The sequence below is a fragment of the Panthera pardus genome, unplaced genomic scaffold (assembly GCF_024362965.1).
Source record: "Panthera pardus isolate Hobbes unplaced genomic scaffold, ASM2436296v1 HiC_scaffold_16, whole genome shotgun sequence".
Lineage (NCBI taxonomy): Eukaryota > Metazoa > Chordata > Mammalia > Carnivora > Felidae > Panthera > Panthera pardus.
Window position 1 is genome coordinate 102830445 of NW_026526721.1, and position 12084 is coordinate 102842528.

The 12084-nt window shown below is 37.0% G+C and overlaps 1 long non-coding RNA gene across 1 annotated transcript; it reads right to left on the reverse strand.

Moving 5' to 3' along the window:
* Positions 1-2413: 2413 nt before the first annotated feature.
* Positions 2414-11677, reverse strand: LOC128777287 (uncharacterized). Its single transcript, XR_008422523.1, has 2 exons — positions 11206-11677; positions 2414-3033 (listed from the first exon to the last, which is right to left on the reverse strand). It is a non-coding gene; the product is annotated as an uncharacterized LOC128777287 (long non-coding RNA).
* Positions 11678-12084: the final 407 nt, after the last annotated feature.

Genomic DNA, 12084 nt, shown 5'->3' on the forward strand with positions numbered 1-12084 from the left:
GATTTCAGGAGTAAAATGAAAGAGCTATCATTTTTAATCACTAACAGTATCTGGACTTTCTATGCCATTCAAAGTTAAATGTTTTTAAAAACTGATATTTAGGTTTGTTGTTGATACCTATATCTATATATCTATCTATACCTATATCTATATCTAGATAGATAGATAGATAGATAGATAGATAGATAGATAGATATTCTTTGTCAAATTGATTTTGATTCCTGGTTCTAGACATTGGCCAGATTATTCTTGTCACAATTTTATGATTTAAAATTGAATTCAGCTATTCCTTAACTGCTATGTGGAAAAGAGCCTCTATCATTTTTAGTTTAGATAAACATAGTACAAAGGAAGTTTAAGTTCAAGAAAGTTGAGGTCTGAGCCTCTTGAAGTCTGGGACAGCCCTGACAGGGATACATGTGTTTTGTTGGTGACTGGAACAAAGGGGAGGATTCATTATGATCCCTCATTAGACTTTTATACTATACATTATTACATACATTATATGTATCACCACACAGCTCCATATGCAAAGCTACATTTGTGTGTGCTATGGGTAATATAAAGGATTTTTAAGTATAATTTTGTTCTGTATGAGTCCTTCAGGAAACAATGCAGGCAAACATAAAAAGAGAAATCACAGCATGTGACAAATGACAAATGAGTGGCATAGACAATAAAGGTAGAGGAACTTCAGAGACAGAAAGTTAGTTTACTAATTGGACAATCAAGCAAGGCTTTGCAGAAGAGTTGGGACTTGAATTGTGGAAACATCACTCAGAAATGAAAGAAGAGGAGGAAGACATTTCTAAAAACGTATGGCAAAGGCCCAGAGAGGGTGCCTGTGGAGAATGTTTGAGAGACACTGAGCAAAATGATGTAACTAGAACTGAGGGCGGATCTGAAGCAAAGGCTTTATACAGGAATAAAGGGTGGAAAGAAAAGTCTGTTAGGAGAAAATGTGGAAGGCTTTGAGTGATTTGATCACTGATACAAACACTGTTGGTGGGAGTAGTAAATTGACACAACTTTCTAGGGGGCAGGTCAGCAATATTTCTCAAAATGCACATTCCTTTTGACTTAGCAATCTCTCTTTTAGGAATTTTTTAAATGTTTATGTTTGAGAGAGAGAGAGGGAGAGAGATTGCTTGGCGGAGGGGGAGAGAAAGGGAGTTAGAGGATCTGAACTAGGCTCCAGGCTCTGAGCTGTCAGCAGACAGCCTGATGTGGGTCTTGAACTCAACGAGCCCCAAGATTATGACCTGAGCTGAAGTCCGACACTTACCCAGCTGAGCCAAACAGGTGCCCCTTCTAGGAATTTATTTTTAAAAACGTATTCCATTTCCAGGAACTTATTTTAAGGAATTTACTTATGAGGTAATTTAATTGATATAATCAGATAAGATCTCAAAGACTTGTGTAAAAGGATGTTTATCCTAGTGTTATTTATAATAGGAAAATAAAACTGTCCCACATATCAAACTGGTATTAAATAATAGCATCTTCACAGATGGAATCCCCAATGCAACCATAAAGGAGTATTTTTCAGCATTACCAAAGATATGGAAAGACAATGTAAACATGAAGTGAAGAAAGCAACCCACAACACCTAAAACTCATGTAATATTGTGTGTCAACCATAATTCAATTAAAAAATATATATCTATGGGGGCACCTGGGTGGCTCAGTCGGTTAACCGTCCAACTTTGGCCCAGGTCAGGATCTCACGTTTCGTGAGTTCAAGCCCCACGTCAGGCTGTGTGCTGACAGCTCGGAGCCTGGAGCCTGCTTCAGATTCTGTGTCTCCCTCCCTCTCTGCCCCTCCCTAGCTCATGCTCACTCTCTCTCTGTCAAAAATAAATAAACTTTAAAAAAAATTTAAAAATATATATCTATGGAATAGTATCACCACACTGATCCCTTGTGTTGCCATTTTATAGCATATTCCCCACCCTCCTCTGTTCTTGACACCTGGCATCCACTAAACTACTCTTCATTTCTATAATTTTATCTTCTTCAAGAATGTTATTTCAATAGAACCATGATGTCCATGATCTTTTTAGAAAGGCTTTTTTCATTCAACATAATATCCTTGAGGTCTATGCAAGTTATTGTATCTATTAATAGTTTGTTCATTTTTAATGCTAAGTATTATTCCATGGTATGAATATATCCATGTAACCAATCACCCATTGATAAACATAGTTTCTTTCCAGTTTTTGTCTATTACAAATAAAGCTGCTATGAACTTTAAAAAGAAAAGAAAAGAAAAGAAAAGAAAAGAAAAGAAAAGAAAAGAAAGCACACCACAAAAAATCTTTATACAATATGAACCTGCAGGGGTGGAAATATTTTCTCTTTTCCCCTTCTATGTGCTTTGGTTGGTCTAATAATTAAATCAGCATAAGATTGATTAATAGGAGGGAAAAAAATTTAATTTCATACATACAGGAGCCCTATAAAAAATATGAGATTCCAAGAAGGAAACAAAGCAAGCAGCTTTTATAACTTTCAGACAAGGAAATGATAAATTTGTGAAGAATTGACAAGATAAAGGGGTTTGGGATTGAGGTAGTAAATTAGTGAAGAAGTAACATGTTTTGTTTATCCAGTCTTCTCAACTCTAAATCCCCTGTCTCCAGTGATAAATGCTTCTTCCTTTCTGGTACAGGGAGAATACCTTTCACATGATAGATTTATTTTCTACATTTGGAGTACAGAGGAGGGTCAGAGCATTCTTATACTGGCTGTTTCTCAAGTAACTTTAGTTCAAAATCATCAATATGCCAAAGTGGCATATTTTGGGGTGGCAATATTCTGCCCCATCTTTGAAACTTCAAAGAAGTTTCACAATTCAGAAGCTGATTGGCAAATTTCTCCCTTATCTCATTGAACAAGTCTCTTGTCTTTGAAAACAGGTCAATTCAGTTAAACAGTTGTGTCTCATTTCAGGAGGCGGTGCTGCAGGTAGGCTCCCAAGGTTAGGCTTACATGGTGTGAGCATCTGCACCAAGTATTTAATAACATACATTTCTATGGAAATAAAATAAAAACAATAGTTAATGATTGGAGCAGACTATAATTGCAGTTTCTGAGTTCTGAAGGCAGCTAGTCAAGAAGATTTTTAGATGTCAGGCTCAAAACATCTTCCGATGGAGTGAGGACAAGCAGGGGCACTCTGACAGATTTTCCTGGTTTGCTGTTTGAATACCTCTGGTGATCCTTCTGAGTGATCACACAGCAGCCAGCAGTCATGAAGACTGTCCACATGTGAACTATTATGGTGATTTCTCTGAAGTTTATATCAAGTTGTCCAACTTTAGCACTCATGGCTTCGGGAAAGGGCAGTTTCAGTTCTCAACGATTACAAGTCAAAGGGATGGGAGATGTTAGTTTGGAGAGTTGTCGCTACAAATGGGAGGAAATTAGACATGTTCAGTATCCAGTCCAATTTACTGGTAGACAAAAAAAAACCTCAAAGACAATTAACAGGACTAGAATCTGGTATCTATAATGCTGTACTACGGTTTTCCATCAAACATCATTTTTCTCTCTATAGACAACCCCATTTCTCTCAGAGATAATCAAAGTAAGATGAATTTGCTTGCAAATAAGTCTTGTATTAATAAATTTGGCCTGATTATTTACATAAGTGCAATATGACTAGTGATTAACTATATAAACTCTTTTAAAGTCTGCTTTGCTGGAACTTTTCATAACAAATCTCAGATTGGATTTTTAAAAGCCTCTTAAGGCTAAGAAGTCAAACCAATAATTGTAATCAGATTTTTACCTGCAATGTCTATAGATTTGGGTGAATTCCTTTCTTCGCAAGGTCCCCAAAATATTTTGAGGTTCCTGGGCCTGCCAGGAAGTGACCTTCCTTACTTGCCTCATAGGGCTTTGGGTACCCTATAAGTAAGGCATCAGGCTGTTTTTGATAAGGGGGCTTTATTGACCCCAATAAAGTCAATATGATTCATTAACCATATTTTTAAGGAACAATGTGATTAGTTCCTTAAAGCTGCTTTTTTTGTATTTTGGGGTTTTTTTTTGTTGTTGTTGTTGTTTTTTTTTTTTTTTTGAGAGAGAGAGACAGACAGAGTGCAAGTAGGGGAGGGGAGGAGAGAGAGGAAGGCACAGAATCCAAAGCAGGCTTCAGGTTCTGAGCTATCAGCATAGAGCCTGACATGGGGCTTGAACCCATGAACCTGTGAGATCATGACCTGAGCCAAAGTTGGATGCTTAACCGATTGAGCCACCCAGGCACCCCAAAGCTGCTTTTAGTTCTTTAAAGCTGCCTGGTCTATGGACATCTCTCTCAAATGTAAAAGCCAGTTAAAGCCTTAATAATATAACCACTATTTCTAATTATGTTATGAGAAGATAGATTTTTACTGAACTTATGCAAATAACTATATTGCCATGAAAATAAGAATACTCACTAAAAGTTTTCAAATACTGGAGGGATCAGGTAAGGAGAAAAAGTAATTGTTTCATCTTTGCCACAAAGGTATACTTTACCAAATTGCTGATAGCTTAGGAGAAAAGAGAAAAAGGCTTCCTTAAATCTGGAAAAACAAAACAGTAAAGAACCAGCAATATTTCAAACAAAAGTCATAGAAAGTTATAATCATCTTCATCAGTTTATTCATTTCCATATAATTAATTTTGTTGATCTTGATGTTTTGTTAGTTTTATGAAGCCTCTAGTTTCTCCATTAGAGTTCTATAAATTCTTACCCAGTTCAGTGGTATTATCTAAAAGTAATCAGAAACCTGTAATTGTTAGAGTCCTTTCTGTGAGTCTCCTTGAAGATGAAGCATTTTTGCAGGAACACTTTTGCAAAAGCATCTGACTAAAATAATAACTGTCTATAAAGACAGAAGGCTTTTAAAAGGCCATAGTAAACATCTGATGAGAATTTTTTATGATGCAATCAACAAGGTAATTTATTTCTATGACACAACATTTTAAGATGATAAATGCAATTATGATTAATAACATTACCTATCATATTTTTAAAAATGTTATACAATTTCTGGAACATATATGTATATATTTTTTAAATTTTTAATGTTTATTTTTGAGAGACAGACAGAGCATGGGCAAGGGAGGGACAGAGAGAGAGGGAGACATGGGAGACACAGAATCGGAAGCAGGCTCCAGGCTCTGAGCTGTCAGCACAGAGCCCGATGCGGGGCTCGAATTCATGGAGCGCAAGGTCATGACTTGGGCTGAAGTGGAACATTAAACTGACTGAACCACCCAGGCGCCCCTGCAATTTCTGGAACATATATTAATAATATCTATCCATACAGGGGCACCTGGGTGGCTCAGTCAGCTAAGGATTGGGACTCTTGATTTCAGCTCAAGTCTGGGATCTCATGGTTAGTGAGTTGAAGCCCTATGCCCGGCTCCGCACTGACAGCATAGAGCCTGCTTGGGATGCTCTCTCTCCTTCTCTCTCTGCTCTTTCCCCACCCATTCCCATGTGTTCCCTCTCTTATTCCCTCTCTCTCAAAATAAATAAACTTTAAATAATAATAATCTATATCCATACAAATACAACACAAAGAAGATTTAACATCACTTCTGATTTAATAATGCTTCCAGTGTAATTTAACATATCAAATAATTCCAATTAGTTTATCAACTCTCTTCTTTACAAGGAGAGAGAATATATCTTTCAAGATGGTCCAGGGACCCTCTACAAAATCCCAAAGTAAGCTCAAGGTCAAAAAGACTTCACTTAGAGTTTGATTGGGGCAGGGGTGCCTCAGTGGGTTAAGCATCTGACTCTTGGTTTCAGTTCAGGTCATGATCTTGAGGTTTATGTTTTCGAGCCCAGGCTCGAGCCCCATGTCAGGCTCCATACTGCAGATGTAGAGTCTGCTTGGGATTTTCTCTCTCTCCCTCTTTTTCTGCCTCTCAACCCCCCTGCTCTCCACGCCACTCAAAATAAATAAATAAACTCAAAAAAAAAAAAAAAAAAAGGAATTTGATTTGGGAAAAGTTTGTCAAAAATATCAGTAGGTTTTAAACATTTGATTAAAGTGTCACAGGTTAGCGTGGAACAATATTAAGTTATTCATTTAACCAAAGTGACAACTAAAAACAACTAAAGACTTTGCAGGAAAATACAGAAAGTTACATAGTAGAAAAAAATTTAGTTCTTTTAATAGAGAAGACTCTGTTTTAAGTAATCAAAGACCTCATAAAGGGAACATAACGTGAGGAAATTAAAACAAAACACAAAATCTTTGCCTTCTAGGCAGATTTCTTAAAGGATGAAGAAAAACCTTCTACAATCTTATCAAAAGCAGACCAATAGTCCAAGAAAACTGTCCTGTTAGCAGACAAAAGAAATTTAAGTGTTTTTTTTACATAAGTACACTATTGATACACTATTGATATTAGACCTTATTTCAAAAAACGCTTATAATAAATATATTCAATTTTAGCTAGCATGACCATACAGGAAAAATTGTCTTTCCTTCTCTCTATTTCTCTCTTTTTCTCTTAAGCAACAAGCTATTATACTACTTTTTCCCTTAACAAAAATACATCTCCATGTCTCATACCTTTTCTTAGCCAAAACACATCTTTCTTTGCTTGCATAGTTTTCTTTTCCTTACTATTTTATATATTAATTAGAATTCTTAACTGTTAGAAACATTTATTTTTAGTGAAAACTAAGTAAGCAATTGTGAACTATTATACCAGTATTCTGTAGATTGCCAAACCCATTAAGGCATTTCATAACCTCTAGAAGCATATGTTTTCTTGAAGTACAATTTTTATTAATGTGAAATAAGACATGTTTATTGGTAGATCCAAATATGTTTAGTATCTCTGCAATAAGAAGCCAAAAGTATATAAACCTATGTTCAATAATTAATGTTTCTGTATTTTACCTTACTTAGAAATGACCTAGATATTCAATGAATTTCCATCATTTATACTTAACTTAGCAAAACTCTGAGGGTTTAAGTTGCTAAAGAGATTTAAGAAAATTTACATAGACGTATCATTAAAAAATGATTACTGTTGGGGTGCTTGGGTGGCTCAGTCGATTAAACATCCAACTTCAGCTCAGGCCATGATCTCACAGTAGGTGAATTTGAGCCCCGCATCAGGCTCTGTGCTGACAGCTCAGAGCCTATAGCCTGCGTCAGATTCTGTGTCTCCCTCTTTCTCTGCCCCTCCCCAACTCACACTCTGCCTCTCTCTCAAAAATAAATAAATATTTTAAAAAATTTTAATGATTATTATTGAAAGTTCACTTAAACATTTTTATCTTCCTTACATTTATTTAATTTACTTATTCTTAATAATCATATTTAGATTACTGAAAATTTCATAAGACTTTAAAGCAGCTAGCCATCATCTTAACTTATTTTTCTTGCTGACAAATTTTGTAACAGGGATAACATGAGCTTATTTGACTTTTAGTAAACCTAAAATACAGTACCATTAACTGTTTTTAAATGCCAATAACTCTAAAGACATTCATTTTTTTAATTACACCAACTAACTTAAACTAGGTTTTATTTACCAAAGCTACCCCAGGTGACATGAAATGAAAGTACATGGGTTGATTTCTATTACACTTCTGAGAGTTTAGAAATATTTAATTTGATAAGTGCTTATCTTTCTTTAAGCCAATTAAATAGGGTTTTACTACAAATTAATTTTGGTAATACCATTTGGAGACAGGAAACATCAATCACACATGTATAACATATGTGGATAAACATACATAAATTAACACACAGGGCAGACACAAACTGAGAACTTAGAGCTTTCACTCTAAAATTTTAGCCATGAATCAGGTACAATAATACAAAACTCACTAGTTTACAAATAACAGTTGGATCCAAATTGTATTTCTGGCAGTTGGAATAAGGTAAGTTTACCCACTCATGTGGCTAATTTTTTTACTATTTGTGGAGAAGACTTTTAAGATTTGTATTTGCCCTTGACAAGTAATCTTATGAAAGCTGTAGACTAGAGTTTGAACAAGGGAGATTTCATTGCAGATTGTATTTTTAAAAACCTCCTACACACACTTTATTTCCTTCAGTCTCACGTGATTATGGACAGTGTTTTAGTTATCTCCTATGGTGTTTACATTTCAATGATATGGTAAGACTCACATTTTCAAGGGACAGAGAAAGAATGCAAGTTTTATCTCAGGAATTTTGGGGTATACTTGTCTATTATCTGAAATTTAAGGTAAATACTATTTAAGTCGACTTCATGCCAAGCACAGAGTCCAACAGAGGGTTTGAACTCACAACCCTGAGATCAAGACCTGAGCTGAGATCAAGAATCAGACACTTAACTGACTGAGCCACCCAGGTGCCCCTAAGGTAAATACTACTTAAATTTTTCTCTCTTTTTTTAAATTAAAAAATATATATATTTTTCATTTTATTTATTTGAGACAGAGAGTACAAACTGGGGAAAGGGGCAGAGGAAGAGAGAGAGAGAGAGAGAGAAAGAAAGAGAGAGAGAATCTCAAACAGACTCCATGTTCAGCATGGAGCCCAATGGGGTGCTCCATCCCATGACCCTGGGATCATGACCTGAGCTGAAATCAACAGATGCTCAGTTGCTCAATTTGAGCTCAAATAAATACAATTTTTAAAAATATATTTTTTTAATTTAAAAAAAGAGAGAGAAATTTAAGTAGTATTTACCTTAGGGGCACCTGGGTGGCTCAGTCAGTTAAGTGTCTGATTCTTGATCTCAGCTCAGGTCTTGATCTCAGGGTTGTGAGTTCAAACCCTCTGTTGGACTCTGTGCTTGGCATGAAGCCTACTTAAATAGTATTTACCTTAAATTTCAGATAATAGACAAGGATACCCCAATATTTGCCACCCAGGTGACTCTAAATTTCTTTTTTTAAAGTGCAGGACAATTGCATTTCCAGGGTCCTGATTTTTTACATTTGAAAATGTCTGGAGGCAAGTAGGAAAGGCTCTCTGTGGACTTTGTTGTTCTCAGAGTTATGCTTTTTTTTCTCTAAATATCCAAATTGCAAATCAAGAATTGTTCATTTCAACTCCTTTTTTTTCTCCTTTCCTGATGGCTATCTTCAAAGAATTGGATAGCTTCTCCCATTATAATGCTTAGAGGTTGACTAGCCCACCCAATCACATTGTTTTGAATTTGCCTTTTTGATATCAGGGAGGAATTTTCCTACCAAGGCAGAAACTAAAAGATCTCTATGCTCTAGAGCTTCAGAATTTAGTGCAGTATGCCTTTGAAAAATCTGTATGAAGTGCTCAACAAAGGCCTTTGGATGCTCTCCTTCTTTCTCAACATACAATTCAAACTTAGACCAGTTCCCCTTAGTGGGAAAAGTTCAACTACTGCTTCTATCAGCCCCTGAACAGTAGCCTTCAGCTGCTCCATTTCCTGATCATTCATAGGAGGGCTTGAGAGAAATTCTGGTCATGTTTCCTCTTTGAGAGGGGTTTTCTCCAGGGGTCCATCTGACTTGTCTGTTAACTACAGTACAATCAAGGGTGAAAAGAACACCCTTGCAGCTAATCAAGGCTCTTGTGAATGAGGTTGTAAATGGCCATTAATCTAATTTCTACCGAAATTCGGTAGTATCTTCTGAAAGTGGAGGTAAAAGGGCTTTATAGTTTAAAAGATCAGTTGCTGTCCAGAGGACATGAATTCTTCAGGTGGGGCTGGAAGATTCCAAAATACATCTGCAAAGGATATTGCATAGGAAGGCCTGAGCCTGGCAGAGCCTGATCATAGAGACCTGGAAAGCAGGGGCAGTTGAAAGGACAGCAAAACAAGTCTGCTAAATTTACTTCCTGCTGCTTTTGCTAAATATACTTCCTGGCTTTCAGCATTTGCATGAGAGACCTGCATGCCCTGGACCTAAAGATTAGGCTGGAGTGTTCTCTATAAATCTTGTAGGGGAAGAGAAGTTAAAACAGGTAGCCAGCTGTTTAAGGGATTTTGTGGGGAAGGTGGAGGAGTTTGGGGAGCTAAGGGAATTTGCTGAAGAAATAGAGCTAGATTTTAAGAAGGGGCATTTATATTGAATGTGGATTTTAACTCTTTCTTAAGTCTAATTTCTGTTCTTCCATCTTGTTAAGGAAGTCCCTAAGGCTAACCATTATACTTCTTTGTATCCACTTTTTAATTTGATCTTTCCATAGGTACGAATAGGACAATTTTTTGGAACGAGAGCTCTCTAAAACTTTTTTCAAATACAGAAGTTTTCCAATTCCAAGGACCCATCATTGACAGGTAGGCTCTTATATCCATCTCAATAGTTACTCAAATCAATAACAATATTATGGCACACAAGACATAAGAGGCGTCCCAAAAGAGAGTACAAAAGATGCAGCACTCATCAGACCCAGAAAGTTCACCCCCAGAGTTAGCCTAAGAAAGCAAAGACTCGGGGTCACAAGCAGTAAGAATGGTGTAATGAAAATGTTGTCTCCAGTTTCCCATGAGAACATGAGATGACTCCAGCTACAGACCTACACAAGTGCTACTAAAATGAGACTTTTCCAGCACTAACAAGACAGCAAAGGTTCAGACAATAAAGGCCCCTTATGGGCTGGAAGCTCTTATGACAAACTCCCCTAAGAACTGGCATGGCCAGACAAAGAAAGTACTGCTTGTAACTGAGTACCTCAGGACCCTAATATTCAACTGGCCACCAAATGTAAGCTGGTATGTGTATCTTCTGGCTGGCAGTGACCAAACAGAATAGTCTAACTAGTTACAAGGCAAGCTCTGAGGACATAGAACAAGATGAAAGAAAAACTTTATCTGGTGACCCCCAGCAAAGCTTGCCTAAACAGATCCTGGTCTGGTGAGAACTATGAACTCACCAGTCTGTGATGCTGGCTCAAATAACAGGCTTATAGGACTCATGCCTGTGTTCTGCTCTATGGTTTTCTTTGTTGTGACAAATGACACGAAAGACAGAGACAAAAGAAAACACTGACCATCTCTGGGAGAAAAAGGATCAATAAAAAACAAGAGTGCTCATAACAAACTTTTACCAGAGTTGCTATACCCGAGGGACTAGTTCACACAAATTTTCTCTCCTGCTAATCTAAATTTAGAAAAAGGAAAGAACTCTCACCACTCTAGAGTGGTCACTTACCAGACTCTGCAGGCAAAGAACTGGAAGACTGGCATGGTAAGAATTCTCACCTTCTGCTGGCTCCTGTCACAGGTCCCAGGACCTCTCAGCGGCTGCAGCCAGTGGAGAGCTCCACATTAGGCACCAAAACTACACGGTTAAAAAACTTTTTCCTTCTTCCCTTCTTGCTGCTTTGGCTGGCCTAATAATTAAATTGACATTAGATAGATTAACAGGAGAAAAAAATTAATTTTGTACATATGAGAGCCCCATAAAAAATATGAGACTCAAAGAGGTGACCAAAGCAGGAAACTTTTATACCTTTCAGACAAGGAAACGATAAATTTGTGAAGAATCGACAAGATAAAGGGGTTTCAGCTTGGGGTATTAGTGAAGAAACAACTAGTTTTGTTAATGCACCCTTCTTGGCCCTAAATTCCCTATCTCTAGTGATAAGAGTGCCTTCTATCCTTTGGGTACAGGAAAAGTAACTTCCATGTGGTTTTCAGGGGGACAGGGGAGGGTCAGAATGCCCTTCTTATACCAGCTAGCTATCTTTTAGGTAACTTTAATTCAAAATAACCAATATGCCAAAAGGGTATTTTTGGGGGTGGCATATTCTGCTCTCCTTCAGTTCCAGTTTCTTAAAGGTCATACAAGATAGACAAAGAATATACCAAAATGTTAACAAGAGTTAATGGGTGATTTTTTTTTATTTTTTGGAAATAATCAACACTTACCTGTCCCCAATGTGATTAACTGTGATAACGTGGTTGAGGATGCTGAAGATGCTCGGTGCAGTGCAGGGCAGGTGCCTATGAAAAATGGTTCTTTTACAACAAAGCCCTCCTGAAACCAATGCCTGAAGTCCAAAGCATAGTGAAAGGCCAGCTGTGCAGACATTTTGTTGGAAGGTAAGCTTTCACTTTCTCTGATCACACCAAGTAGAA